We start from the raw sequence: 16,032 nt of genomic DNA on the forward strand, positions 1-16,032 counted from the left end.
GAACTAGGCCATTTGGTTCATTGAGTATGCTCTGCCCTTCATTGAGATCATGGCCGATCTGATGATCCTCAACTCTACTTTCCTGTCTTTTCCACAAAACCCTTCTTTCCCTGATTAATTAAAATCTGACCAAGTCTGCTGTACATATTCTTAATGACCCAGCCTCGACAGCCCCCTGCAGTCAGGACTTCCCACAGAGTCACTACCCTGTGGGTGAAGACATTCCTCCTCATCTGCATCTTAAATGGGTGAGCCTTTGGTGGGATTTTATGCCCCCGGTTACAGATTCTCACATAGTTGAAACGAAAGGAAATGACAGTGAGTGTTAAGTGTGAGAGGAAATTAAACAAAGTTGGATTGTTTTGCGAGAGTATCAGAGGCTGACAGGTGACCAGCTACAAGAATATAACATTAGGACAGGGATAGATAATGTGGATAGTCAGAATCTCTTTTCCAATGTGCAAGTTTCAAATACTAGAGCACATGGATTTAAGGTGAGAAAGGAAGATGTTTAAACGAGATGTGTGAGGCATTTTGTTTTGAACAGAGAGAGTGGACTTTACCGAGGGAGGTCGCAGAAACAGAAATGTGAGTAAAGTTTTGAAGTGACATTCAGACAGAAACATGAACAGGCAGAGAATAGACCACGTGCAGGCAGATGGCATGAGTTGAGAATAGCACCATGGACATGACAGCAATTGCGTGTAGAAGGGTCTATGTCTGTGCTGTACTGTTCTATATTCTAACTTCCCAGCATCTACCCGATCAAAGCCCTTCAGAATCTTTGATGTTACATTCTATTTCTTTCTCATTTTTTCTAAACCTCAATGGGTTCAACCTCAATTTAGTTCACCTCTTATTGGAAAATTCATCCATTCCCAGGGTTAACCGAGTGTCCCTTCTCTGACAAGCCTCCAACAAAATAATATCTTTCATTCGAGCACTCACGCTGTTCATAGCATTCTGGTGTGGTCTGACTCGTATCTTGTAAAGTTTTAGCAAGACCTTCATATTTTTAGACTCCATTCCCTTTGTAACAGATGATAACATTCGATTTGCCTTCTTTATTACCCGCTGACCCTGTAAGCTACCTTTTTCAGATTGATAAACAAGAGCTCCCACAACTCATTCTGCAGCCAGTCTGAAACCAAATAGTGTTAGCCTGACAGTAAGTCAGTAGCATGCTGAAATGTGTTAGAAATGTTATGTCAATAAACAATAATTGGAACCTTAGAAACACATTTTATAAAAGAGAATATGTTTTTGAACCTGTTGGATTTTATTTGCTGGTGTGAATGTAAATGGCAGAATAGATAAGGTTGTAGGAGGGATGTGTTGTTATGGGGGATATGAAACCTAAAGAGAAAATGTTGGAAAATCTCAGTAGGCCTGGCAGCATCTGTAAGGAGAGAAAAGAGCTGACGTTTCGAGTCTAACTGGCCCTTCAGTTAGACTCGAAACGTCAGCTCTTTTCTCTCCTTACAGATGCTGCCAGACCTGCTGAGAATTTCCAGCATTTTCTCTTTTGGTTTCAGATTCCAGCATCCGCAGTAATTTGCTTTTTTATATATTGTTATGGGGTATATGTTCTATTAGAATTTTCAGAACCTTTACATAAATTTCTGTAGGGGCTGAGGGGTGACGTACGAGAGAATAGGGCCCCTTAAATATCAAGAAGGTTGCCGACGTGTGCAACCAGAGGAGATGGGTGAGATTTTAAATAAAAGAATCTTGTGGAGAAATACATGAGAGCTCGGGATCTTGGGGAAATAAGTAATGATGTCTTGGAAAGAAACATCAACAAAGAAGAGAAAGTACTGCAATCTAAAAACAAATAAAGGTAGACCAATCCTCAGTAGCTCATGAGGTCGAACCTAGATTTTTTTTTGTGGGAAGCCAGGGAAGAGATTGCAGTGTCCCTAACAGAGATCTTTATCTTATCAACAGACACAGTGAGGTACCAGCAGACTGGAGGGAGGATATTGCTGTTCCATCACTTAAGGGCTGCAGGGAAAAGCCAGGGAATTACAGTCCAGTGAGCCCAGTAATGGGTAAATTATTGGAGGAGATTCTGAGAGAAAAGAGCTACGCATATGTGGAAAGGCAAAGACTAATTAGAGATAGTCAGCATGGCTTTGTGAGTGGAAAACTGTGTTTCACCAACCGGATTGACACTTCGTGGAGATAGCCAAGAGATAGATGAAGGCAGAGTAGTGAACATTGTCCACATCGACTTTAGCGAAACATTTAATGAGGTTCTAAGGGATGTAGAACATCTAGTCAAGAGGAAGAAGGAAGCTTACTTAAGGTTGAGGAAGCAAGGATTAGACAGGGCTTTTAAGAGTTACATGGAGCAGCACAGTGGTTTAGCGGTTAGTAGTGCTACCTCATCGCACCAGAGACCCGATTTTGATTCCATCCCCAGGTGACTGTCTGTCTGGAATTTGCACATTCTCCCCATTTGTACGCGGGTTTCCTTCAGGTTCTCCAATTTCAAACCACAGCCCAAAGATGTGCAGGTGAGGTGAATAGTGCTAAATAGTGTTCAGGGATGCGCAGGTTTGGTACATTATTCAGGGCAAATGTAGAGCGATAGGGTGGGGAAATGGTTCTGGGTGGGATACTCTTTGGATGGTTGGTATGGAGTTGTTGGGCCAAATGGCCTGTTTCCACATTCTGGGGACTCGCTGAAGGTAGCCAGGAAGGAACTGAAGAATGGAGTTAGGACAGCTGGAAGGGGGCATGAAAAAGTTTTGTTGAACAGGATTAAGGAAAACCGTAAGACATTATCCACTTATGTGAGGAACAAGAGCATGGTCAGAGAGAGGGTAGGGCCGTTCAGGGTAGTAAAGGGAACTTGTGCCTGGATTCACAGAAGGTACTGGAGGCCCTTAATGTATACTGTGCTTCAGTATTCACTACTGAGAGGACCTTGTCATTTGTTAAGATAGCGTGAAAAGGATTGATATATGTAAACAGGTTGATGTTAAAAAGGAGGATATGCTAAGTATTTTGTAAAACATAAGGATGGGTAAGTCTGTTGGCCCAGGCGGGATGTTCCCAAAGTTACTGCACGAAGCCAGTGAATGGATTGCTGCATTTTTGGCGATTACCTTTGCACCGTCACTGTCCACTGGAGTAGTACCAGAAGATTGGAGGGTGGCATATGTTACTCCTTTGTTCAAAAAAGGAAATAGGGATAATACTGGGAATTACAGACCTCACATTCGTATGCCTGTGGTGTGCAGATTATTGGAGATGACTCTGAGAGACAGGATTTATAATTCGTGGAAAACCATAGTTTGATTAGAGACAGTAACCCTGGCTTTAAATGGGGCAGATCATGCCTCACAAATTTCATTGAATTATTTGAGAATGTGACGAAACACGTTTATGGTTCACTCAGAAAGTACAGAAGCATGGTAATACAGGGAAACCTGCCTGTCTGGATACAGAATTCCTGGCTAGAGGATACTGAAGACAGAGGGTGAGGATAACTGGAAAGCACTCAGCCTGCAGATCAGTAACCAGTGGTGTTGTGCAGAGATTGGTTCTGGGAACTCTGCTTTTTGTGATATTTTTAAAAATGACTTGGATGTGGGAGTGGAAGAGTGGTTCAGTAAGTTTGCCAATGTCATGAAGGTTGGTAGAGTGATGGATAGTGTGGAGGTCTGTTGTAGGTTGCAACGGGACATTGACAGGGCTGAGAATTGGCAAATGGAGCTCAATTTGGAAAAGTGTGAAATGATTCATTTTGGAAGGTCGAAAATGAATGCAGAATACAGGGGGTAAAGGCAGAATATTTGGCTGTGTGAAGGAACAGAGGGACCTTGGGTGGAAGTCCCGATATCCTCAAAGTTGCCACACAAGTTGATAGGGTTGTTAAAAGAAAGATATTGTGTTGGTTTTCATTAGTTGTGGGATTGAGTTTTAAAGCCGTGAGGTTATGCTGCAGCTCTATGGAGCCCTGGTTAGAGCAAACTTGGAATATTGTATTCAGTTCTTGTCCCCTCATTACTTGTGAGAGGGTAAAGAGGAGATTTGCCAGGATGCTGTCTGTACTGGAGAGCATGTCTTATGAAGAAGGTTTGAGGGAGCTATAGCTTTTCTCATTGGAATGTAGAAGGGTGAGGTGCGACTTGGTAGAGGTGAACAAATTGATGAGAGGCACAGAGAGAGTGAATAGTGAAAGACTTTTTTTCCTGTGTCAGAAATGACTATCACAAGGGACTGTAATTTTAAGGTGAATGTAGGATGGTTAAGGAGAGTTTTCAGAGTTTGTTTCTTTACACAGAGAGTGGTAGGTGGTTCTGGGGTACATGCTCTAGCAATAACACCAGTAGGCCATCACTTCGCCTGCTCACTGATTGCTCATCCCTGATGACTGACACCAGTACATCATGAAGTCAAAGCCCGTTCTTCCTCCACACTTGTTTGATCCTGAAATCATCCTGTACTCTGGTGCTATCACTCATTATCTCTTCATGTGGTATCCCTCACTGTGTGGGTCTAATTGCAGCCTCTGTCAGTGTCTCTCACTCTTGCAGCTACTCCAGTTCCTGAGCGAACAGAATTCTCCAGAGAGACGCATCAGTACAGTTCAAGGATGGAGACTGGGATTTTCCAGATCTCTGTGGGTCACCCCGTACTATTCTACCTGCATAATCCTCACTGCATCAGTCTAATTTCTTATTCTGTCTACTTCTTTGTCTCCTGTAATTACGCAGTAAGTTCTTGACTCAATAGACTTCCCAGCTGTTGGGTGTCTCGTCCATCACCACATTCAAGATGGTTGGTCAGCCAGAGAGACAAAGGGCAGGGTGAACTGGAGCCTTCATTAAATCCTGCAGTGAAGTAAGATCACATACAGTGCACAGAGCAAAGAGCAATGAGAGGGCTCCAAACATCGGCTAACAAGACATGACATGGATACAGTGCTGGAGGGGGAGAACATTACAGACACAACCAAGGAACCATCACCGCCTCTACTTTAACTTATTTTGTACTGAGACAGCATCGGGAGTTCGCAGTTGTCAATCCAGGCCTGTGCTGTCTTAGTGAGCATCAGGATAACAGAGGGGAAAGCAGGCCTCCCACAAGAGGGTGGGAACGCTGCCAGTGATCTGTCTGTTCTGTGCTCCCTCTCCAAAACTGTATCTATGTCATGTCTCATTGACCAATGTCTTCAAAAATGTGTAACTCCTACATTAGTTCCACTCCCAGTAACCCCCTCCCTTCCCGACAGTCGCTACACATATTTGAAATATACTGCATGACAGACTACCATCCCTATCGATGTAACTTTCTTCAGTGTCTACAACATGTCTTATCTCGGTAGTCTCCTCCGCCAATAACTGGAGACAGTCATGCAGCACAGAAACAGAAACTTCGGTCCGACTAGGCCATGCTGATCAGATTTCCAAGACTTATCGAGTCGCTTTTCCCTGCGTTTGGCCCATATCCGTTCAAACCTTCTCCGCTCCATGTACTTGCCCAAATGTCTTTCCCATCTTGTAATTATTCTTGTTTCTCCATTTGCCCCAGCAGTTCATTCCGTCCATGCATCATCCTTTGTGAATAATGTTGCCCCTCAGCTCCCTCTTTAAATCTTTGCTCTCTCACCTCATGGACTCACCTACACGTGGCTATTCACCTTTCATAGGCCTCGCATGGTTTTATAAACCTTTGTCAGGTCACTGCCATAGCCTCCTCTGCTCAATGGAAATATTTAGGTAATTGTTATAAATATCTCCAACTCATATATCAAAGTGCGAGATAATGACTGCAAGTTTAGCAAATGTTGCTTACACCACCCTATCCACCTATGATGTCACTTCCAAAGAACAATGTAGCTGCACCCCTTGGTCTCTCAGTTCGACAACACTGTCCAGGGCCCGACCATTAACTGTGTTAGTCCTCTTTGGTTTTTCTTAACATAATCCAACACCTGCATTCAATTCCATCTTTCAGACTTGGTACACTGGTCCAGTTGGTCAACATCCTCTTTGATAACCGTATTCACTGCCCACTACAACATTAATTTGTCATTCAAAGTTTGTGCGAAGATTTGTAGCTCGGGTGCTCGTTGTTGTGGTTCTGTTCGCCGAGCTGGAAGTTTTTGTTGCAAACGTTTCGTCCCCTGGCTAGGCGACATCATCAGTGCTTGGGGGCCTCCTGCGAAGCGCTTCTTTGATGTTTCCTCCGGTGTTTATGGTGGTCTGTCCCTGCCGATTTCGGTTGTCAGTTTCAGCTGTCCGCTGTAGTGGTTGGTATATTGGGTCCAGGTCGACGTGTTTGTTGATGGAGTTTGTGGATGAATGCCTAAGAGAAAGACCACGGAACGAGGACATACCACAACCAAAAGGACTAGCCACACTACCATACATCAGGAGCATCTCAGAACTGACAGCCAGACTACTGCGACCCCTAGGACTCATAACGGCACACAAACCAACAGCCACGCTCAGACAACAACTCACCAGAACGAAGGACCCAATACCCAACATGAGCAAAACTAATGTAGTGTACAAAATACCATGCAAGGACTGCACTAAACACTATATAGGACAAACAGGAAGACAACTAACAATCCGCATACATGAACATCAACTAGCCACGAAACGACACGACCAGCTATCCTTAGTAGCCACACACGCAGACAACAAGCAACATGAATTCGACTGGGACAACACTACTATCATAGGGCAAGCCAGACAGAGAACAGCCAGGGAATTCCTAGAGGCATGACATTCATCCACAAACTCCATCAACAAACACATAGACCTGGACCCAATATACCAACCACTACAGCGGACAGCTGAAACTGACAACCGGAAGCGGCAGGGACAGACCACTATAAACACTGGAGGAAACATCAAAGAAGCGCTTCGCAGGAGGCTCCCAAGCACTGATGATGTCGCCTAGCCAGGGGACGAAACGTTTGCAACAAAAACTTCCAGCTCGGCGAACAGAACCACAACAATTAATTTGTGATCTGCAAACTTGCTAACAATGATTACTATATTCATAACCAAATCATTTATGTAGATGATGCACATCAGTGGACACAACCCCGAACCTTATATCACACTGCTTGTCATAGACCTCCAGTTCCTGAAGAAGGGCTTATGCCCGAAACGTCGATTCTCCTGCTCCTTGGATGCGGCCTGACCTGCTGCGCTTTTCCAGCAACACATTTTTCAGCTCCAGTCTGAATAACAATCCTCTCCAAACACCCTCTGTCTCCTAATGACAAGCCAATTTTGTATCCAATTGGCTAGCTCTCCCTGATCCCATGGGATCTCACCTTATAAACTAGTATATCATGCTAAACCCTGTCAAAAACCTTACTTACATTAGTGCAGGCAATGTATGGTCACCACTTCAGCAAAAGCAATCAAGTTAGTGAGACCTGAGTTTGTACATACAAAGCAATGCTGACTATCTTTCATCAAACCTTGACTTTCCAAATGCATGTAACTCCTGTCTGGCAGAATCTCTTCCGCAACTTACCCACCACTGACATCAGGCTAATTGGTGTTTAGTTCCATGGCTTTCCATCGCAGCTTTTCTTAAGTAATAGAACAAAACTATATTCTTGTCATAGTTGTACAGCATGAAAACTGACCCTTCATTGGTACCAACCATAATCTCAAACTAAACTCATCCCAGCTACTTTTTGCTGGCCCATATCCCTGCAACACTTCCCTATCCACCTGCTTATCCAAATGTCTTTTAACTTCGTAATTGTACCCACATCCACCCCTTCCTCAGGAAGTTCATTCCACACTCAAACAACCCTCTGTGCAACAATTTGCCCCCATGTCTTCTTTTTGAGCATCTCTCTCCTCTAACCGAAAAAATGTGGCCCCTCCTGTTGAGACTCCTCCATCCTGGGGAAAAGGCAACTGCCATTAACTCTATCGATATCCCTCATTTTTTTCATAAACTTCTATAAGGTCACATCTCAACCTCCAGCTTCCAGTGAAAAAAGAGTTAGCCCATCCAGCCATTTTTCAAAACTCATGCCTTCCATATCCAGTAACGTCCTGGTAAGGCTCGTCTGCAGCTTAATAATATCCTTCCTATAACTGGGCGACCAGAACTGGACAGAGTATTGCAGAAGAGGGCTCACCGATGTCTGTACAATCTCAACATGACATCCCAAATCCTACACTCAATGGACTGAGCAATATTCAGGCATGCCAAGTACTGTCTGATCCATCCTGCAATGCAAACATCAAAAATTATGTACCTGAACCTGGAGGTCCCTCTACTCTAAAACACTAATCGACGCCCTAACATTTCTTCCCTGGCATCCCACATTGTCCTTTGATACACTTGAAGAGGTCCTGGGGCCTTCCATAGCGTTGACTTTAAAACGTCCAGCACCACCTCTTCTATATCATGCACTCTTTTCAAGTCATAGAGATGCACAGCATGGAAACAGACCCTTCTGTCCAAATCATCCATGCTGACCAGATGATCTAAATATATCCATCCCAGTTACCAGCATTGGCCCATGTCCCGCTAAACCCTTATTATTCATATTCCCATCCAGATACCTTTTAAATGTTGTCATAGTATCAGTCTCCGTTAATTTCTCTCTCAGCTCATTCCATACACACATCATCGTGTGCGTGAAAAAGCTGTCCCTTTGGACCATTTTAAACCTTTCCCTTTTAACTTTAAATCTATGCCGTCTAGTTTTGGACTCCCCAGCCTCTGGGAAAAGACCTTGAATGTTTACCGAATCCATGGCCCTCATAGTTATATAAAAATCTGTCAGGTCACTCCTTAGTCTACGATTCTCTAGGGAAAATAGCCCGAGCTTATTCAGCAATAACCCTAGCAACGTTTTGTGAATCTGCTCTGAGCCCTTTCAAGTTTCACAACTTCATTCCTATAGCGTGGAGACTAGAATTGCAGAGTACATCAATTGTGTTCTAACCTATTACTATTGTTCCCTGAGTTCCCCAGTCTTTGTCCACAGTTAGTTCTGGAGTGAAAAAATTGTTTAGGGTCTTAGCCTTGTCCTGCAGATCTACATATCGATGGCCTCATTGATCTTTATGGGACGCTATTTTGTCTCGAGTTACTTGTTTACTCTTAATATATTTAAACAATCTCTTTTGGATTCGCCTTATCTTTCTCTGCCAAGGCTGCACTTTCTGGATTCTTGATTTCCACCCAAAGTGTATTCCTGCAGCTACTATGGTCCTCAGGGGATTCCCTTGATCCAGCTGGCTATACCTGACATGTGCCCCCTTTTCCTTGACCATTCCCTCAATAGACAACCAGTGTTTTCTAATGCTGTCAGCATTGAGCTGCACATAAACAGCAACATGCTGGCGCGGAACGCTCAATTTATCTCACTTTTAAAATATTCTTACTTGCCAGACTTCGCTTTCTGTGCAAATAGACTTCCCAATCGTCTTTTGAAAGTTCCTGGCTGATACGATCAAGATTGGTCTGGACCCATTTTATAACTTGAAATAGTGGATCAGGCCTGTCCTTTTCCATAGCTATTTTCAAACTAATGGAACTGTGCTCACGTTGCCAAAATGCTTTCTCGTTCACACCTTCGTCCCTATGCCTACCTTGCCTCCAAAGGGGAGTTCAAGTTTTGCCCTTTTCTCTTTTCAGACCATTTACATATTGTCTGGGAGTTTTCTGGAACACAGTTACCAAATTCCTCTCTTGCAAACGCTGAACACTGGCATTCCCAGTTTTAAGTTTGCAAAGCATAAAAACCCATACCATAACAGCCCTATTATTTTGATTGATGTTTGAGATCTCCCGACATATTTGTTTCTCAGTCTGCCACGGATTATTCGGGGTCAGTAGGACAATCATATCAAAGTAATGACCCATTCTTATTTCTCAGTTCCACTAACATAGCTTCACTGGTCGATCCCACAGGAATATCTTCTCTAAGTACATAGAGCATAGAACATAGAAAACTACAGCGCAGTATAGGCCCTTTGGCCCTCGATGTTGCGCTGATCCAAGCCCACCTCACCTACACTAGCCCACTATCCTCCATATGCCTATCCAATGCCCGTAAAGAGGGAGAGTCCACAACTGCTACTGGCATGGCATTCCAAGAACTCACGACTCGCTGAGTAAAGGATCTACCCCTAACATCTGTCCTATACCTACCACCCCTTAATTTAAAGCTATGCCCCCTCGTAATAGCTGACTCCATACGAGGAAAAAGATTCTCACTGTCGACCCTATCTAAACCCCTAATCATCTTGTACACCTCTATCAAGTCACCCCTAAACCTTCTTTTCTCCAATGAAAACAACCCCAAGTGCCTCAACCTTTCCTCATACGATCTCCTTCTTCACCGCACTATTTACCTGGGTGGCAACTTTCAGAGATCTGCGTATATGGACACCAAGATCCCTCTGCTCATCCACATACCAAGTATCCGACCATTAGCCCAGTACCCCAACTTTTTGTTAGTCTTACCAAAGTGAATCACCTCACACTTACCTACATTGAACTCCATTTGCCAACTTTCTGCCCAGCTCTGCAACTTATCTATATCCCGCTGTAACCGGCCACATCCTTCCTCACTGTGAACAACTCCACCGACTTTCGGTGGACTGCTGTGATGATTCATACAATCGAAGCCCACCACCACGCGTCTTCTCTCGCCTCCCCTTCCAGCATGTTTCTCTCCCTTGTAACAATGAGTTGTCAGTCCTGTCCCTCCCTCAACTGTGTTTATGGAATAACTAAAATTTCCCAGTCCCACGTTCCAATCCATGCCCTGAGTTCATCTTCCTTATCTGCCATGCCACTTGCATTGTAATAAATACAGTTTAATCATCAGTTTTCCCCCATTCCCTGCTATGTTCTTACCTGCGTTGTCTGCTGAAATTGCTCTCTTTGACTTGTGTACCAACCTCAATCTTCTTTCTGGCCTTATGACTGTTTAAGGTGCAACACCCTGCCAGACTAGTTTATATTCTGTCAAGCAGCTCTAGCAATTCGCCACACCAGGATAGGGGTCCTTGTCCCTCTCCCAGTTCAGGTGTCTTCCCCACCCTGTCTACCTGTGTTGACACCTTCAGGGATCTATGGACTTATTCACTAAGGTCCCTGTGTTCCTCAGTACTCCGCAACGACCTACCATTCATTATGTCTGTCCGTTGCTTATCAAACCTCCTACAAGTTATTACCTCACATTGATCAGAACTAAACTCTGCTCTGATTATCATCTGATTGACATCAGATTGTAGCCAGTGACCATCCTCTTTACTGTGGACAACACCATCACCTTTCATGCCGTTTGCAAATCTAATAATGATTCCGTCTGCTTTCACATCCAAGTTATTAATGTACATAATAAACAACGGTGGTCCCTGCACAGATTCCTGTGTTACTACCATTGGTGAAAGAATTTCATTCAGAAGAAGTCTATCCACTAATTTTGTATCCAATTTGCCAACTTGCTTTGGATGCCAACGGCTCTTTCCTTTTGGACCAGACTTCCATGCGGGACCTTGTCAAATGCCTTATTTCAGTCCACATAAACCACACCATCTGCACTGCCCTCTGCAATATTTTTGGACACCATTTCAAAAAACTGAACTGAATTCCTCAGACAGTATCTTCCTCTAACAAATCCGTGATGACTCAGCCGAGTTGATCCTTGCCTTTGCAAATAATGATTCATCCTCACAATTGTTTTCAATAATTCCCCCACGCTCCCGCTGTCAGACTATTTGCACTGTAATTACCTGATCTATCCTTGCTGCCCTTCTTGAACCACATTAGCTATCCTCCAGTCATTCGGTACTTCGCCTGTGGCCAGCAAAGTATTAAGTATATCCGCCAGGGTCCCAGCAATCTGCTCTCTTACCTCCCATAGCTGCCTGGGTACATTTCATTGGGCTCTTGGAATTTCTAGAAATTTATAACTGTGAAAACATTTAATACCTCCTCCTTATTGATCTTACCATGTTCTAGAACCTTACCGTCCCAACTGAAATCCCCGGCTACAATGCCTTTCTCCTGTGTGAACACAGATGGGAAGTATTCATTGAAGAACTACCTACTTCCTCTGGCTCCATGTACAGATTGTCCCTTTGGTTTCTAAGAGGCCTCGCTCTTTAATTGGGAGTCCTCTTCCTCTAACTATACTGATAAAATACCTTGTGGCTTTTCCTAAATAGTAACTTCCAAGGAGAGAATCCACAGCCCTCCCTATTGCGTTCACCTCCTCCAGTCCCTCTCATGGACACCATCTATGTAAACTTCTCCTTTTCCTGATTATATTCTCCTCATTTTACAATAAACCCTTATGAATTTTGTGACCTGGTCTAATGTCTGCAGGGCTGTGTGAAATCAGATGCAGGGTTGGCTCAGTGGTTGTCACTGCAGCCTCACTGAGCCTGGGACCAGGCTTCAATTCTAGCCTTGGGCGACAGTCTGTGTGGACTTTGCATGTTCTCCCCCCTGACTTTGTGGATTTCTTCCGAGTGCTCTGGTTTCCTCCCACAGTCCAAACTTTGCACAATCAGTGGATTGGACATCAGAAATTGACTGCAGTATTCAGGAATGTGTGGTTTAAGCAAGTTCACCATGAGAAATGCAGGGTTTTATGGATAGGTAGAGGGGTGGGTCTGAGCCAGATGCTCTTCAGAGGTTTGGAATAGACTGGTTCGGCCGAATGGCATGTTTCAACACTGTGGAGATTCTATTCAGATCTTTGTCCAGCCCTGTCAACCATCTCTGTCTCTTGAACTTTGCCTTATCCCAATATTCTTTTTAACACTGTTATCTCCTCCAGACTCTAAAACACTCCTTGCCGATGCAAGCTTCACGAGTCCTTACAAAGGTCGATATAACTGTCACTTCTTCCTGCTTTTAGAGCCCTCTCTGAAATTATTGCCATTCGTTACAACACTCCCAATCACTGTTCCCTCTTGGAACTCGTATAAACATTTGTATCTCTGAAAACTCATCTGGACTCTCTCAACTTCGCTTTGACAGTTACATAGTGAGAATTGCTCTATATCAATAAAACAATTAAGTCTTGGTAACCCTCATTATTATAACCTCCTTCCAGCCTTACAGCACTGACGATCTGTAGAAACTATTTTCAACCCGACAGCCATCTCTGTGTCTGTAATCTCCTCTACTCCCCATAATGCATTCTCTCTGAGCTCCTCTGTAGTCCATTAAACGCTCCCTAATACTTTCCGTAACAGTGTAACCTTCTCCAAAAGCATTACCTTCCCTGTCTCTGTAAATCTCTACACCAGTCCCTATCCGTCTAAGCTCCATCTAACAATACAACCCTCCATGCCTGTGTATTCACCTTGAGTCCCTACATCCTTCTCTATCTGTGTAACCTTCTCCATGCATTTTTGCTTTACTCTCTTCAACTGTACCTGTCAGTGTAATCTCTTCCAGAACCGAAAACCCCCCTCTCTATAACTTACTCAGACCACACAAACCTCATTATCTATAACCTTTTGATAAAGTCCCACATAGGAGGTTAGTGAGCAAAATTAGGGCGCATGGTATTGGGGGCAAAGTACTAACTTGGTTTGAAATTTCGTTGGCTGACAGGAAACAAAGAGTAGTGATAACCAGCTCCATTTTGGAATGGCAGACAGTGACAAGTGGGGTATCGCAGGGATTAGTGCTGGGACCGCAGCTTTTTACAATATATTTTAATGATATAGAAGATAGTATCAGTAATAACATTAGCAAATTTGCTGATGATATTCAGCTGGGTGGCAGGGTGAAATGTGAGGAGGATGTTAGAAGATTACAGGGTGACCTGGACAGGTTAGGTGAATGGTCAGATGCATGGCAGATGCAGTTTAATGTGGATAAATGTATGGTTATCCACTTTGGTGGCAAGAACAGGAAAGCAGATTACTATCTAAATGGAATCAAATTAGGTAAAGGAGCAGTATAAAGAGATCTGTGTGTTCATGTACACCAGTCAATGAAGGTAAGCATGCAGGTACAGCAGGAAGTGAAGAAAGTTAATCGCATGTTGGCCTTCATAACAAGAGGGATTGAGTATAGAAGCAAAGAGGTTCTTCTGCAGCTGTACAGGGCCCTGGTGAGACCAAACCTGGAGTATTGTATGCAGTTCTGTTCTCCAAATTTGAGGAAAGACATTCTGGCTATGGAGGGAGTGCAGCGTAGGTTCACGAGGTCAATTCCTGGAATGACGGGACTAGCTTACGCTAAAAGACTGGAGCGACTGGGCTATTAAAACCTTGAGTTTAGAAGACTGAGAGGGGATCTGATTGAGACATATGAGATTATTCAAGGATTGGATTCTTTGGAGGCAGGAAACCCTGGAGGCTAATGGGTGAGTGCCGAACCAGAGGACACAGCTAAAAAATACGGGGTAGACCATTTAGGACAGAGATGAGGAGAAACCTCTTCACCCAGAGAGTGGTGGGTGTGTGGAATGCTCTGCCCCAGAGGGCAGTGGAGGCCCAGCATCTGGATTCATTTTAGAAAGAGTTGGATAGAGTTCTCAAGGATATTGGAATCAAGGGTTATGGAGATAAGGCAGGAACAGGATACTGATTAAGGATGATCAGCCATGGTCATATTGAATGGTGATGCAGGGTCGAAGGGCAGAATGACCTACTACTGCACCTATTGTCTATTGTCTACTCCTATCTGAGAAACCTCCCTCTATAAACTACTCAAATTCTTCAACTCTCCATAAGCTCTTAAAGCCGCCCCATCTACAAAACCTCTTCCAGTCCCTAAAACACCATCAGTCTGTGGAGACCCGATAACTATCCCTATCAATGTAATCCTCTCAGTTCCCTGCAGCACACCTGATCTATAGAACTCACCCCAATGTCTGTGCCTCTCCCAATTCAATTCCTACAAGACCCTCTATCTATTGAACACTCTCTTGTCACTATCACCCTCCTGTAAATAAAAGCTCCTCCATTGTCTCCATCATCTACCCATCTCCATAATCTGACACCACTATCTTACACCACTATCTGTGTAAACGTCACCCTCCTCTACACCTTCTTCCTGTTTGTGCTATGCTCCCTTATCTGTGAAACTGTCTCCAACCAAAATTGCTGCCCCAATGTCTGAAAATAAATCCAGATTCCACAGCTTCCATGTCGAAATAACCCCCAGAACCTAAGCCTTCCTATATCCATAAACATCTTCAGTCACGACTACCCTGCATATCTCTGTTTGTTCTTCCGGTCGATACAAAAATCTTTATCTCTGTAATCTGCTCAACTTCCTAAAGTACTCCATGTCTGTGATCCAGCACTGTCCTTCAAATATTCTTATCCCTGTAAACGTCTCCATCCCTCCCAAAGTTCCCAACTCCATGAACTCCTGTCAGCCCTATAGCTGTCCACATTTCTGTAACACCCTGTGGCTCGATGGTCCTCTCTTTCTGTGAAACCACGTGCAGACCCCACAACCCTCCCAATCTGTGTCCTCAGCTCCAGATCAGACCATTGTTGTCTCTGCAAACACCTTCACTCCTGACAACTCTTCCCTTTTGTGTAACCTCGTTCAGACCCCCATACTCTCCAGCTTCCTGAATCCTCTTCCTGCCACTGCAATCAAAACCACATGTTCATGTAATATCCACCAGTGCTTAAACCCTCCCCAGCTCAGTAACAGCTTGCAGTCCTAACAAAACACCTAAACTGTGAAACATCTCAGTTCCCTACAATTCTCCCTCCGTCCTCGAATCTCTTCATCACCATGAAAGCTCACAATCATTTAAGCCTCCTTTTGGTATTGCAAACCTCCTAATGTCTGCAAAATCTTCCTGTCCTGATATCCCTCTCAATCTCTGTAATCCCCACCATCCTCCAGTGCCCTTCTGGGTAACATGGCAGAGAAGGGAAGATTTATACGTCCACGCCATGTAACGGAGTTGGAATCCTGGGAATTACAGATTTAGTCTCATGTCTGTGGTGTGCAGATTATTGGCGAGGACTCTAAAGACAGGATTTATGACTACTTGGAAAATGATAGTTAGATTAGAGACAG

This window comes from Chiloscyllium plagiosum, chromosome 16 (genome assembly GCF_004010195.1).
Source record: "Chiloscyllium plagiosum isolate BGI_BamShark_2017 chromosome 16, ASM401019v2, whole genome shotgun sequence".
Lineage (NCBI taxonomy): Eukaryota > Metazoa > Chordata > Chondrichthyes > Orectolobiformes > Hemiscylliidae > Chiloscyllium > Chiloscyllium plagiosum.